Source organism: Myotis yumanensis, unplaced genomic scaffold (genome assembly GCF_028538775.1).
Source record: "Myotis yumanensis isolate MYYU_CA2020_CCGP unplaced genomic scaffold, mMyoYum1.0.hap1 SCAF_3, whole genome shotgun sequence".
Lineage (NCBI taxonomy): Eukaryota > Metazoa > Chordata > Mammalia > Chiroptera > Vespertilionidae > Myotis > Myotis yumanensis.
In genome coordinates, this window is record NW_027223754.1 from 120,613,597 (window position 1) to 120,627,742 (window position 14,146).

A 14,146-nucleotide genomic window follows, 5' to 3' on the forward strand; every position below is an offset into this window, starting at 1 on the left:
CCATTTTGGCTTCCTGTTTGGGTTTGTGAACTATGTATTACATAGATCTGCTACGCCTTCCATCTCTCATGCAGGAAAGTGTCAAACACTGTTTCTAACTAATTTAGATCAGGCAAAGATGCAAATCCTCCAGAGACCTGCCTCTACCTTCAGACTGATTTGATTCAGTCTTGAGTAACCTCAGGCAATTGTCAACAGGTTGGGTGAGAGGTTTTCCAACAGGGTGGGGCAATTGCTTCTTCCTGGAGGCTAATTGTTTGATTCTCAGTCTCTTACTGTGCCTCAGAAACTTCACAGGGTGGGGCAAAGGGTTTTCCAATAGGGTGGGTCAACTGTCTTCCCCCCTAGCAAAAACTGCCTGAATAGCAAAGGTCTGCCACAGAAGAGATGACCTCTGCAGTGTGATGGAATGACTCAGCACAGGAAACTGGGGTGTCTGCCTTCCAATCTCTAACCCCAGATCCCCCACCCCTGGCTTCTGCTCACACAAATCCAGTCCACTTTTCCCTCCCTCTGTTGGAGCAAAAGGTGAGTGGCTGCACATGAAATTTTGTGTTGGCCCTTTAAGAGGGTGCCTACATTTCCTGACAGACAGCAACCCCACTGCTTTTTACAGCCAGATGTTTTGTGGGCACCTTTCTCCATTCTGGTGCTCTCTACTGGGGGGTCCAGCTTGGGGATTAGACCCCAGAATTCTCAGTGGCAACTCCTCACAGCTGAGATATCTCTCTGGAACTTCGGCTGCTGTTTATGGGAGCACAACCAGCCCTTTCATGGCCCCACCCTTCCTACCAGTCTTTATGTGGTCTCCACTTTCCATTCTTCATTATCAGGGTTCTCTCCAGCTAGTCTTCAGTTGATTATTTAGGATTTCTTTTTTTTTTTTTTTTTGTATTTTAGGTGTAATTCTAGTTTGATCCTTGGAGCATGTCTGTGTAGCAACTTACTCCACCGTCATTTTTAATCTCTCTCCACACTTTCTGCAAAGAGAGACAATGGATCCCTCAGTTAGGAACTCCAAATCAATGCAATATAATTCAATTTAAAAAGACATTTATTGAGGACCTACTGTCTGTGATGTCTATAATTCCAGGCTACTGGGTTAAGTTTCCAGGCGTAGAAATCCATTTATTGTACTTCCCTAATTTCTGCAGTCAAGAGTAAATGCACAGATTTCTCCATCAGCCATAAATGTAGCTGGAGTGTACCCTTAGGGTCATCCAATTCTTGTTCTGCTTGTCTACACTGCAGAAAGTTGAAAATTACAGTATGTCTCTTTATCTCACCCCTTTCCCAACCTCAAATTCTAGATGATGTTTTGTTAGGCAGCATAGATAGCTGATAGGGAAGGAGTTGAGAAAGGGGGTGGGGAGAAATGGGGAGTCATCTCACCAACTGAATAAAGAAGTCAGTGGTCTTGCCAAGATAAATTCACCAGATGTTCTTATAAATTCTGGCAAAAGCCACAATAATGTAAAAGGGCAACCTTGAAACCTAGTCTCTAGCCCAAGATATCCAGCAGGGGAACCTTGAATCTTATAAGGGGGAAAGTATAAAACCCTTGAACCCCCACTAGGCAGGGTGCTCAGACTACCTGAGTTGCCCATTTGTGCTTTATGCCAAGTGTATTATTTTTAAAAATACATATTTTATTGATTTTACAGAGAGGAAGGGAGAGGAATTGAGAGTTAGAAACATTGATGAGAGAGAAACATTGATTAGCTGCCTCCTGCACACCCTCTACCGGGGATTGAGCCCGCAAGCAAGGTACATGCCCTCGACCAGAATTGAACCCGGGACTCCGAAGGCCAATGTTCTATCCACTGAGCCAAACCAGTCAGGGCCTGAGTGTATTCTTAATAAATTTGCTTGCTTTGTTTCAACATTGCTTTCTGTCACTCCTAGGAATTCTTTCTTGCCAGTGTGACAAGAGCTGAGCTGGGGAGAGCCCCCTCTAACTCAGACAGCTTTCTGGTAGCAGTTCTCCTCTATTACTACCTTTGAAAATTATGACAAATTAAAATCTCTCATAGATTTTGAACATGACTCCCAGTGGCATAGCAGGTTATAATGGATGAATTTCCACAGCTGCAGGTATTTGCTATTGGAGGTTTACAGCTGAGTCCCCTTCTGAATAGCCTTGAACAAGGGAGTTACCTTGCACAAAGTTTTACCCCCTTCTCCAAGCAGCCAGTATCAACGACTATTCAATAGGGCAGTGGTTGGCAAACTCATTACTCAACAGAGCCAAATATTAACAGCACAACGATTGAAATTTCTTTTGAGAGCCAATTTTTTAAAACTTAAACTATATAGGTAGGTACATTGTTATTAACTTAATTAGGGTACTCCTAAGGCTTAGGAAGAGCCACACTCAAGGGGCCAAAGAGCCGCATGTGGCTCGTGAGCCGAAGGTTGCCGACCAAGGCAATAGGAGATACAAAGGCCACACCTTATTTTATTGGGGACAACTGTGCACTGTTAACAAGCATTCCATAGGTTTAGCTGTACAAGGGCATTGGAGTTCAACTTCTCTCTCTCTCTGCCTAATTCTGCTTCCCTTACTCCTGTACAGGTTTTGTTCCTAAGAAGACTCCCCACCAAAAAAAACTAAAAACAAAAAAGCCCTGGAGAAAACCTGAGGAACCAAGAAGGTGGCCTCGGTAAATGCTGGTACCCGCTGCCTCCCAAAGCCACATCGAAATCACAGCTAAAATACAGAACAACCATCACTCAGAATCACCTGAAATCTGGCTGAATTCAGGAAGTCCTACAACTAGAGAAATAAAGAAGGAAGTGCATTGAGACTGATGCAGCTGGACCTCACAGCCAATTGGCGTGGAGGCCAATTTCTCCCAATGATGCCAATAACAATCAAGGCTCAACTACAATGAGACTGTGCACACAGCCCACACAGAGGCGCACCTCGATTGCCCAGCTCAGGTGACTTGGGTGGCTGAGCCACTGGGCTGTACGTGACACCTATTACACAAGGCCACTATCAATTCCAGGAGACATAACAGCTCTACTTAATACACAGAAACAAACACAGGGAAGCAGCCAAAATGCAGAAACAAAGAAACATGTTATAAATGAAAGAAATGGAAGCAAGAAAGCTACTGGATACAGAGTTCAAAAACAATGGTTATAAGGTTACTCAAGGATCTTAATGAGAGCTTCAGGGAACTTAATGAGAGCTTTAAGGGATTTAGTGAAACTTTCAAGTATCTTAGTGAGAATGTCAAAGACATAAAAAAGACCAGTCAGAAATTAAGCATACACTAACTGAAATAAAGAATAATTTACAGGGATTCAATAGTAAAGTAGAGGATTCTGAGAATCAAGTCAATGATTTGGAATATGAGGAAGCAAAAGACACCCAATCAGAAATGCAAAAGAAAAAAGAATAAAAAAATATGAAGATAGTGTAAGGAGCTTCTGGGACAACTTCAAGTGTACCAACATTCACATTATGGGGGTGCCAGAAGAGAAGAGAGAGAGTAAGGTTTTGAAAACCTATTTGAAGAAATAATGACAGAAAACTTCCCCTACCTGGTGAAAAAAATAGACTTACAAGTCCAGGAAGCACAGAGAGTCCCAAACAAATGGACCCACAGAGGCCCACACGAAGACACATCATAATTAAAATGCCAAGGGTTACAGACAATTTCAAAAGCAGCAAAATAAAAGCTGTTAATTACCTACAAGGGAGCACCTATACGACTGTGCACTGATTTCTCAAGAGAAACTTTTAAGGCCAGAAGGGAATGTCAAGAAATATTCAAAGTGATGAATAGCGAGGACCTACAATTAAGATTACCCAACAAAGCTCTCATTTAGAATTGAAGGTCAGATAAAGACTTTCATAGACAAGAAAAAGCTAAAGGAGTTCATCACCACCAAACCAGTACTACATGAAATATTGAAGGATATTCTTTATGAAGAGGAATAATAAGAAAAAAATAGATAAAAAATCTTAACAATAAAATGGCAATAAATACATATCTATCAACAATTGAATCTAAAAATAAAAATAAACAAACAAGACATTTAATGAACAAAATAAACTGATGAATAAAATAGAATCAGAGGCATGGAAACATTGAACAGACTGACAAATCTCAGAGGGAAGGGTTTTGGGGAGGAGGGTCAGGAAGAGATTAACCAAAGATCTTATATGCATACCAGTATATGCATTACCTATGGACACAGACCATAGGGTGGTGAAGGCCAGAGGTGGGGCAGGAACTGGGTGGAGAGGGGGCAATGGGGAGTAAAAAAAGGGACAGCTGTAAAACTTTCAACAATAAAGATTTTTAAAAAACAACAATGCTGTATGTATATCTGCATCTATGAGTCTTTTTCACGGAAACTGTGCCAAAGACATAGGTTGTTGAAATATCTCTTAAGTAACCTAGATTTGTCAGAAAACTTCTAGCTTTGTTGAGATAGGTTTTTTTCTATTACTTGGGGAAAATGTGGCCTGAACTGCCTTTTTCCAGACAGATACATAAACTTCACAGAGGCAGGAGACTGAGCAGTTTCTGGAATGTGAGAGGAACTCTCCAGGGTTGGTTATACTAAGTGGGATGACCAGCCTGGCAGGTGCCTGCAATTAATCTTTCTATTCCTCAGTAAATGTAGATGGTACAGTGAGATACATGAATTTCTGCATTGCCTTGGGCTAATCCAATTCTAACTACAAAATAGCCACTCATTACTTGAAGGAATCCTAAAAAACAATTTCACCCTCTGCTAGGAATAAGACTTCCTCTGCCTTCCAGTAGGCCTCTTACTTGTTACCCTCCCAACTACTTTTGTAAGACTAAAAGCTGCTCTTTGGAATCTTGGGAGTGAACCTTAACACCTCTGATTCACAACCACTCAGTCCTGTGGAATGTGACTAACATCTCCTGTTGCCAGTTGTTGCCCATTCATCTCTGCTTTGGCTTTGTGCCTTCTTTCAACTTAACTGCAAAGTGGGAAATGAGAATAAAGTGTAGGGTAGTGCTGATATTCATGGAGTTCCTGCTATGTACCCAACACTGTATGGATATTTCACATTATCTCAATAAACCTCACAAATAACCTTATAAGATACATATAGCTATAGATATTATATTTCTACTAGAGGCCTGGTGCACGAAATTCGTGCATGGAGCAGGTGGGGGGAGTTCCCTCAGCCCAGCCTGCACCCTCTCCAATCAGGGACTCCTTGGGGGACGTCTGACTGCCAGGGATCAGGCCTAAACTGGCAGTCAAACATCCCTCTTACAATCTGGGACCCCTAGATCCTAACCGCTCACCTGCCTGATTGCCCCTAACCTCTCTGCCTGCCTGCCTTATTGCCCCTAACCCCTCTGCCTGAACACCCCTAACTGGTCCCCTGCCAGCCTGATTGCCCCCAACAGCCCTCCCCTGCTGGCCTGGTCACCCCTAACTGCCTCTGCCCGCCCCCCCACCCCCACCACCACTATGGCTTTGTCTGGAAAGAAGTCAGATATCTGGAAGATGGTCGGTTGACCTGGTCTAATTAGCATATTACCCTTCTTTTAGTATAGATAGATTATATAGGATAGGATTGCTTAAATGGGGGGGAAAGCCTTTTTCAGCAGGAGGAGATACTCTTTGCAGACAAAAATACATAGTCCCTATATCTGGACTGATAGCCAGCCATATGCACTATACTGCCAAACTGGTTATTAAAAAATTGAACCACTTTCTTACACCTTACACCAAACAGCTGTTGCCCTTAAAACCCCTCCTCAGCCCCCACCTTAGGTTCTGCCTTTGCAGTTCATCCAGATTAGGTTCTGATTGGTCGGTTTCTATGTCAGTCAGTGTCAAAAGCTCTGCCTCCTAGGCAGCCATTGGCTCTTCTGGGAAATCCAGAATGGCCCTGCTGACAGCTGTCGTTCTCTCTGGGCCTGATCTGCAGCCTCCATGGCAGCTGCAGATCAGGCCTTGCCTCTCTCTCTCCAGGCCTGGCCAGCAGCCAGCAGCTGCTGATCAGGCCCCACCTCTCTCTCTGGGCCTCTCTCTGGGTCTCATCCAAAGCTGCCACAGTAGCGAGGTTGTTATGACCAGGCCGGAGGCTAACAACCTAGCTGTGCCTGCCTCGCCCTCCCCACCCACCCCCGCCACCTCACTCACCCACCTGCCACCAGCCTTGCTGTGATAGGAGCCTGTGGGCTGTGGGGGAGGGACCAAGAGATGCTCCATGTACTTCCTGGTGACCAGTTGTCCATCTGGTCGTTTAGGTCATGACCTAAGCTATTATTAGTATAGATATATCAATATCTGCCCTCTCCCCTGAACATCAAGGTTCAAAAGTTATGTTATTTAGTTCTTTGAGATGTGTAATCTCTCCTCTTTAGTAAGTCTCAGCTATGTTTGCATAGGATTGTAAAACAGTGTTCTAAGTTAATTCTAATGTTACTAATTTAGTATTGGTAGAACTTGGTTTGATGGTGGTCTAGATATCTAACCCCTGAATATCCCCTGATTTTGCTCCTAAATGCTTTACAGTCCCAATATTGTAGGTCAGAGGAGGTATCTGGAACTGAGAAGGTCTCCTAACAGCTGATCAACATTCTTGTATCACTGTTTAACTAACTAATTAATGAATCCATTTAACAAGTATTTACTACATTTTTATTGCCTACAATGTGCAGGAAGTATTATTAGGGGATGCTATGACCCAGTAATGAAGAGCATAGGCTCTGAGGTCAAAGTACTTGAGTTTTAATTGAGGCTCCACTGCTTAGTGACCTACCAGGTATCTGCTGTACAAGATATTAATCTTTTAGGTCCCCCTGTTTTCACTTATAAAAGAGAGATAAAGAATACTTACTTCATTAGGAGTAGTTGTGAAGTTTAAATGGAATTGTCCACGTGAATGTTATTGTCATAATTAGCTAGTTAATATTAATAAAGGAAAGAAAGCAAACATTGTAAAAAGTCAGACATTATAAGCATGGTTACCTGGGAATCTTCACCAAGAAGCTACAGCTTCACACAGCATTGTTTCTCCAAGGAGATTAACACCCCTCTCTCCCCCCTCCTATACTGGATTGTTGGGGGGAGAAAGGAGAGATGGGCACATATGAAGTAGAAGTTGGGGTAGCCCAGGGGAGGTGCTTGTCTGTCAGTCTAGCCTGGGGAACAATGAATTGGCTAGGGGGTGAACCCCATGAGATGCATGTAAAATCTTGGAAAGTTAATTGGTTAGTTTGAAGAAGCTCCTGATTAAAATCCCCAGAGTTCCCTCTCTCTGTTCCCTCTCTCTTGTTCTTTCTCTTGCTCACCTGTGCATTCACATGGTCTCTCTCCATAGCCATGTGGTCTTAGCAGCCACATGAACCATAGCTGTGTGGACTCCATTGTGGGGATCCGGCCCGGCCATGGCATACTCAGCCCCAGGGCACCTTATGTGCCATGCCAGCTCAGCCTGGTTCAGTGACCCTGAGTGGGGGGGTGAAAGGATTGAGAAAAGATAGACAAGAGAATGAAAGCTGGGTCTCGGTGGGATGCTGCTCCCTGATGAGGAGGCAGCGCCAGCGCCAGCGCCCACAAGCCGTGTCTTTATTTTATAGCAGATGCCACGAGGCAAAGTAGGGGCATGATCACGTTGTTTACAGCATTCTCGTGAGTCTCAACCCTACTCAACTACATGCACCTAAACTCTATCACAAGGCACGTGGGGCTATGTGTTCGGACCATAGGTTCAAGCTTACAACCACAGCCGTTGGCTATGATTGTGCTGGGAGGGCCCTGCCCTCCAGCTGGGACTTGCACGTGGCAATGAGAGGACCCTCTCCTTTCATAGGTCCGAGGCTTAAACCTGGCCAAAACATCGTAACCGCGCCCCACACTCCATACGCAGGATGCTGGACTGGACTGGACTAGACTTTAATATGGAGCAGAAACTATGGGCAGTGGCCTTGATTCTGGCCCTCCTGAAGACACAGTTGGACTTTCTCCATGACAGGACGGAGGGAAATGGGACATTGGAAACCCAGGGGTTTATTTCCACCAAAATGAATATTACTCATTCTCCCATGCAAGTCTCAGGAAATTCTTTTCCTTGTGGCATTGCAAGAACTCCACTTCCACCTATAGCATGAAGAGCTTAGCACACAAACAACTGCTTGATCTGTGGTAGCTATTCTCTTATTGTAGAAACAAGGTGACTGAAGAAGGAGTCCCAATTCCGGAAACACAGAATCAAGGAGGGGCGATAAGATGTATGCACAAATAACTATAACAAAAATTTAGAAAATGATGCATGATATGGAGGTAGAAATCATATGTAATAAAAATTAGAGGAAGGAAAGATTACTTCTAGGTGAGGAAATCAGAGCATGCTTCTTGGATAAAATAACATTCCATTTGATGGATGATATGCACACCATCTAGTATTAAATCTGTGAATGGCAATCTTGTAAACCAATAAGTACTATTGAAAGTTTAAAATAATGCCAAATAGACTCCTGGAGCAGATTTCTGGAACACAGCATTATGAGGCTGGCTAAAAGTCCGAATAGGCAATACACATCCACCCCATAGGTTCTGCTTTCCAGACAGTTCCAAGAGGATCATTCTTACCCAGGCAAAACTTCTGCCTAGGTGACTTTGATCAGGACTAGCTGTGGAAAAGACTCCAAATTAATGATAATTAGCAAGAGTATATTAAGTGCCAACCATGAGCCCTAAAGTATAGTATGAGATAGGATACAAAAAAAATGTGACCCCTTACTCAAAGGAGTTAGAAAGATAAGATTAACATACAAAATGATTTTTATAATATTTATTATTCTTTTTCTTGTTTTTAAAAGTAATACAAGTTCACTGTAGAAATTACAGAAAATCATGTAGAGGAAAAGCAAAATCATCCCAAATCTTACTATCCAAGATTAACCGTAGTTAAAATTTTTAATTATAATTTTTACAACCCTCCCACCCCTACCTCCACAAACAGGCACACTATCCCTCACCTCATAGGAGGAGGTTCTTGTGCAAGTAGATCATAAATTCTCTCATTTCCTCTCCTTTCTGGAGATGTCTGCTTGGGAATGTGATTTGGATTAAAGTACACAGAAGGTGTGTGTGTGTGTGTGTTTAAAAGCTACTTCAGGTTCTCAGTATAGCCATCAATCAACAGACAACTCTGTAAAGCAGGGGTCCTCAAACTTTTTAAACAGGGGGCCAGTTCACTGTCCCTCAGACCGTTGGAGGGCCGGACTATAGTTTAAAAAAAAACTATGAACAAATTCCTATGCACACTGCACATATCTTATTTTGAAGTAAAAAAACAAAATGGGAACAAATACAGTATTTGTATTTGCGTGTGGCCCACCGGCTGTAGTTTGAGGATCCCTGCTGTAAAGGCTCCTGTTTCTCATAGTAGGCCTCTTGACCTGTGTTACCACTGAGGGGAAGAGGAAGTGACTCACATACCTCTGCACAAAAAAAATGTAAAGCTATTCCCATTTAGCATGACAGGGTTAGTAAATATTATCTTGCATATTGGAAAATGGTTTCCTTCTATAATGTAGTTCCAACCTTTACTGTATTTGAGAGTTAAATATTAATTGGGTTTGCCTGTGTGTGTGCATGCATTTGTGGCATGTGTGTGTGTTTGTATGTAAGTATGCTTTTGGAGGACTAAGAAGAAACACTCCGCATCACTCAATGGCAGTGAAATCTTAAAAAGAACTCACAGCCCACTTTGGATGGATCTGCTGAAGGGAAGGCCCCTTGTGATGGTAATCTGGACTAGAGATCATAAACTCAGAGCCCCATACAGTGTTTAAATTGGAAATTAGTATTCAATGTGAAACCATCAGGTGATATCACGTAAGACTTTGAATTTCCAGCTTCTATTACAAGAAAGAAAGAAGAAAGAAAGAAAGAAAGAAAGAAAGAAAGAAAGAAAGAAAGAAAAATTTGACAATCCTGGGTTCCTTTATTCTTTTCTTTAATTAAAGAAATTAGCCATTTGGTAGTCATATTTTTCCCAGCTGGTTATTAATTTTTTTGGGGGGGTGGGCTTTTTGATGTTTGTTTTTATTTCTGTGCAGAAGTTTTAAATTCTGTCATTAAATGTATTAATCATTGATTTTATGGCTTTTAAATTCTATATCTTGCTTAGAAAGATTTCAGTCACCTGTTTTTAGTTTGCTAGGCTGGACACAACAAAGTACCACAACAGAAATTTATTTCCGCTCAGTTCTGGAGGCCAGAAGTCCAAGATCAAGGTGTTGGCAGGGTTGGTTTCTTCTGAGGCCTCTGTCCTTGGCTTGTAGATGGCTACCTTCTCCGTGAGTCCTCACAAGGTCTTGTCTCTGTGTGTGTCTGGTTTCAAATCTCATCTTTTATATTGACACCAGTCAGATTGGGTTAGGACTCATCCAAATGACCTTTAATTTAGTTACCTTTTTTAAGACTCTATTTCCCAAAACAGTCACATTCTGATACTGGGAGTTAGGACTTCAACATATGAAACACAATTGATGGAACACAATTTAATCATAACATAACTCAAGATTATTTTTTAAAACTTTCCTATGCTTCTTCCAGTACTTTTATGGTTTTATTTTTAACCTCTAAATATTTGATCCATCTGGAATTTGTTTTGGTATAAGGAATGAGGTAGGAATCAGATTAAGTTAATCTTGCCCTGTTATTTTTCTTTTTCAGAAATTTCATCATTAGTTTTGCACATTTGTTTTTCAGCATTTACTTTAGCATTTCTTTGTCTAATTCTAAAAATATTCTAATATTGGGATAGGGTCAAATACATAGGTGACTTTAGGAAGATTTTACATGCTTATATTATTGAGACTTTGCATGTCTATATTGTTTCTTAGCATCCTTTACTCTTTCGTATTTGAATTTTTAACTATGTACATGTATTATTCTTTTGTAATTAGAACATTAATTTCCATTTTAAAAAAAGAAAAGAATATAGCAGAGGTAAACAATGGTTAGCAGAGATAAATTTTCTGGAGGAGCCATTTTGGAGCTCCTTCAATTCTAAACCCCACAATTATATCTTCCCTTCTGTTTGTGGATAAGTCTTGCTTTCTCACAGTTAGAACAAAATAGATCCAGCAACACATTTTGACACAATCTGAGTGTTATACTAATGAGAAATTTTAGTTCTCCCCTTTGCTGTCTCATTTTTGCAAATTCAAAAGATACACTCCTTTCTCAAAGATTGTCTAGGCTGAGAGAAGCAGACTGTATACTTGGCAGGTTTCTATTGGTCCCCAGCCAAGCCTGTCATTGTCTCTCTAAACCAAAAAGAGTCAGGTTTCTAGTGACAAAGGAGCTGCTTGAGATCCTCCACCAGGCTCACCAGCAGCCAGCTGCTTTCCTCTCACAAGCTCAAGTGTCTTGCCTGCCCCTCCTTAGGATATAGATAACAAGCCTAAAGAGGATCTGCAGTAAATAGTGCAAGTATCTCAACTGAGTCTTTATGTCTTTAATCTAACAAAAAAGTGAATCAGGAGGTTCACTGCTTCTTAGGGGTTATTTCTAAACATTGTTTCTTGTTCCCAAGTTGAGTCAAAGCCTACTAGTTCTCCTATTTTTTCTTGCCCTGATTAATTGATTGGTTGGTAGATTCATTCATTCATCGATTTCACTCACTCATCCAGTACATATGTGAGAGTGATCAACTAAAAATGCAAATCAGAACCATGTCACTCTTCTGCTCATAGCCCTCCATTGATTTTTCATCTCATCCAGAGCAAAAGCCCAAGGCCTTATTATGGCCGACTTCTGGCTCTATGTGATCTATTCACCAATCCCCAACATCTCTGACCTCATCCCCAACTTCTCTCTCTGTCATTCACTCTACTCCAGCTACGAGGTACATTGGCCTTGCTGTCTGGAACTCTCTTAACTTAGCCACATGGCTCACTTTCTTCAATTCTTTATGCAAGTATCACTATCTCACTGAGGCCTTTTCTGGTCATCCTACCTAAAACTGTAAGTCCTGGATGCCCTACTTTTATTCCTAGCTTTATTTTTCTTTGTAGAGCTTACTACCATCTAACATACTGTAGATTTAGTTTCTTATTTAGTATCTATCTCCCACTCTAGGATGTAAATTCAAAAAGGGCAGGAATTCTTGTCTGTTTGGCTCACTTCTGTATCCCCAGAGCCTAGAACAGTGCCTGCTATAAAGGCATTTATCAACATTTGCTGAATGAGTGAATAAATTAGTAATCACTGTAGGTTGGCATCAAGGACATCCATTCATCTTCCAGCTACGTTTCCCTAAAGCCAGAGGCTTTGGAGTCTCTAGTTTTGTCTCATAGAATAAGAGTTTCACTTTCAAGGAACCATTATATTAAGATTTGGGAGGTCCCAGAAGCACATCCCCTTAATAGAATATTTTTCAAGGAAATTGCCCTATCTGCAGAGAAAATATTAAGTAATCTTCAAAAAGAAAGATAACAAACCAAATCTAGCTTTACCTACATTAAAACCTTTCCTTGATTAATAGGAAAGAATATCTTCTAGCCATGATATATTTATTTATCATGCATTTATTATAATTTGATGCACAACTCTACTGAAATAAATTTGTTTCCTATTCCCTTAGTGAGGGGGTTAGGGTGCTCACATATTTATTTATTGAGTGCCAATTAGAGGTAAGATTTGTATACAGTGCTAGAGATAATTCCTGCCTTCATGAAACTTATAGCCTAATAGAGGTGATAGACAATAAACTGACTAATATAATTACAAACTGAAAATAACAAACACTATGAAGATAACAGAGTATTGTGATAAATGATAACACAGATGGACCTTTTTATTTTATTTAAAAAATATATATTTTATTGATTCTTTACAGAGAGGACGGGAGAGGGATAGAGAGTTAGAAACATTGATGAGAGAGAAACATCGATCAGCTGCCTCCTGCACACCTCCTACTGGGGATGTGCCCGCAACCCAGGTACATGCCCTTGATCGGAATCGAACCTGGGACCTTTCAGTCTGCAGGTAGATGCTCTATCCACTGAGCCAAACTGGTTAGGGCCAGATGGACCTTTTTAGATGCAGGCAGGGAAGGCCTGTCTGATGAGATAATATTTAAGCTGAAATTTGAGGATAAGGAACCATGACATACAGACAGACAGACTTGGTGTGTTCTCAGAATGGAAAGGAAGCCAAGATGGCTAGAGCAAAGTGAACAACAAGAAAAGAGGCACAAGGATGATGAATATGTGGACAAGATAGGGCTAGATCATGGATCCCCTTGTAGGCCTCAGTGAAGAGTTTTGGTTTTGTCCCAAATGCACCGTGAAGCCACCAAGAAGTTATTAAGCACTAAATTATTCAAGGTAATTCAACTTACTTTTTTTTTAAATCATTCCGGCTCTTCAGAATATGGTAACCAATAGCCTCTTACAACTATTGAGCACTAGAAATAGAGCTAGTCAGAATTGAGGTATACTCTAAGTATAAAATATATATGATTTGGTATATGTAAAATTGTACATTTAAAATTACATTAAACATAAAATATCTCATTGATTTTTATATTGATTATATGTTGAAATAATAATATTTTGAATATATTAGGTTAACAGCATATATTGTTGAAATGAGTATTACCTGTTTCTTTTTAGTTTAATGTAGCTACTAGAAAATTTAAAATTACATATGTGATCATATTATATTTCTATAGGACAGTGCTGCTCTGGTTGTTATGAAAAACATGGAGCAGCAGAGGAAGGGAGAAGACCAGTGCTGTGGCTATTGCTGGAATTTAGAAATCACGGGCTGGTTGGGATAGGGTGTGATCATGGGGAATGGAGAGAAGAAAATACCTTTGAGATATGGTTTTTGGTTGGGGGGTTGGTTTCTATAGAACTTACTGGTGAATCAAAAATGATTCTCACATTTCTGACTTGAGCCACTGGTTATGTGATGGTGCTATATATTGAGATGAGTAAAACTAGGGGAGAGTTGGCTTTGGGGTAGTAAGGGAGCCCCAAGACCCATTTTGGACATATTAAGTTTGAGATATCTGTGACACATCCCAGTGGAGATGCCAAACTGGCAGATAGTGATCTGAGACTGGGACTGGTTGAGTCGGCCCATGAACCAGGAAGTCATGGTTCAA

The 14,146-nt window shown here is 41.0% G+C and overlaps 1 long non-coding RNA gene across 1 annotated transcript in view; it reads right to left on the reverse strand.

Moving 5' to 3' along the window:
• Positions 1–949: 949 nt before the first annotated feature.
• LOC139005249 (uncharacterized) overlaps positions 950–14,146 on the reverse strand; it is a 28,064-nt gene continuing 14,867 nt past the window's right edge. Inside the window, exon 3 of the long non-coding RNA XR_011470649.1 lies at positions 950–980. This is a non-coding gene — a long non-coding RNA (uncharacterized lncRNA). The remainder of the gene's footprint in view (positions 981–14,146) is intronic.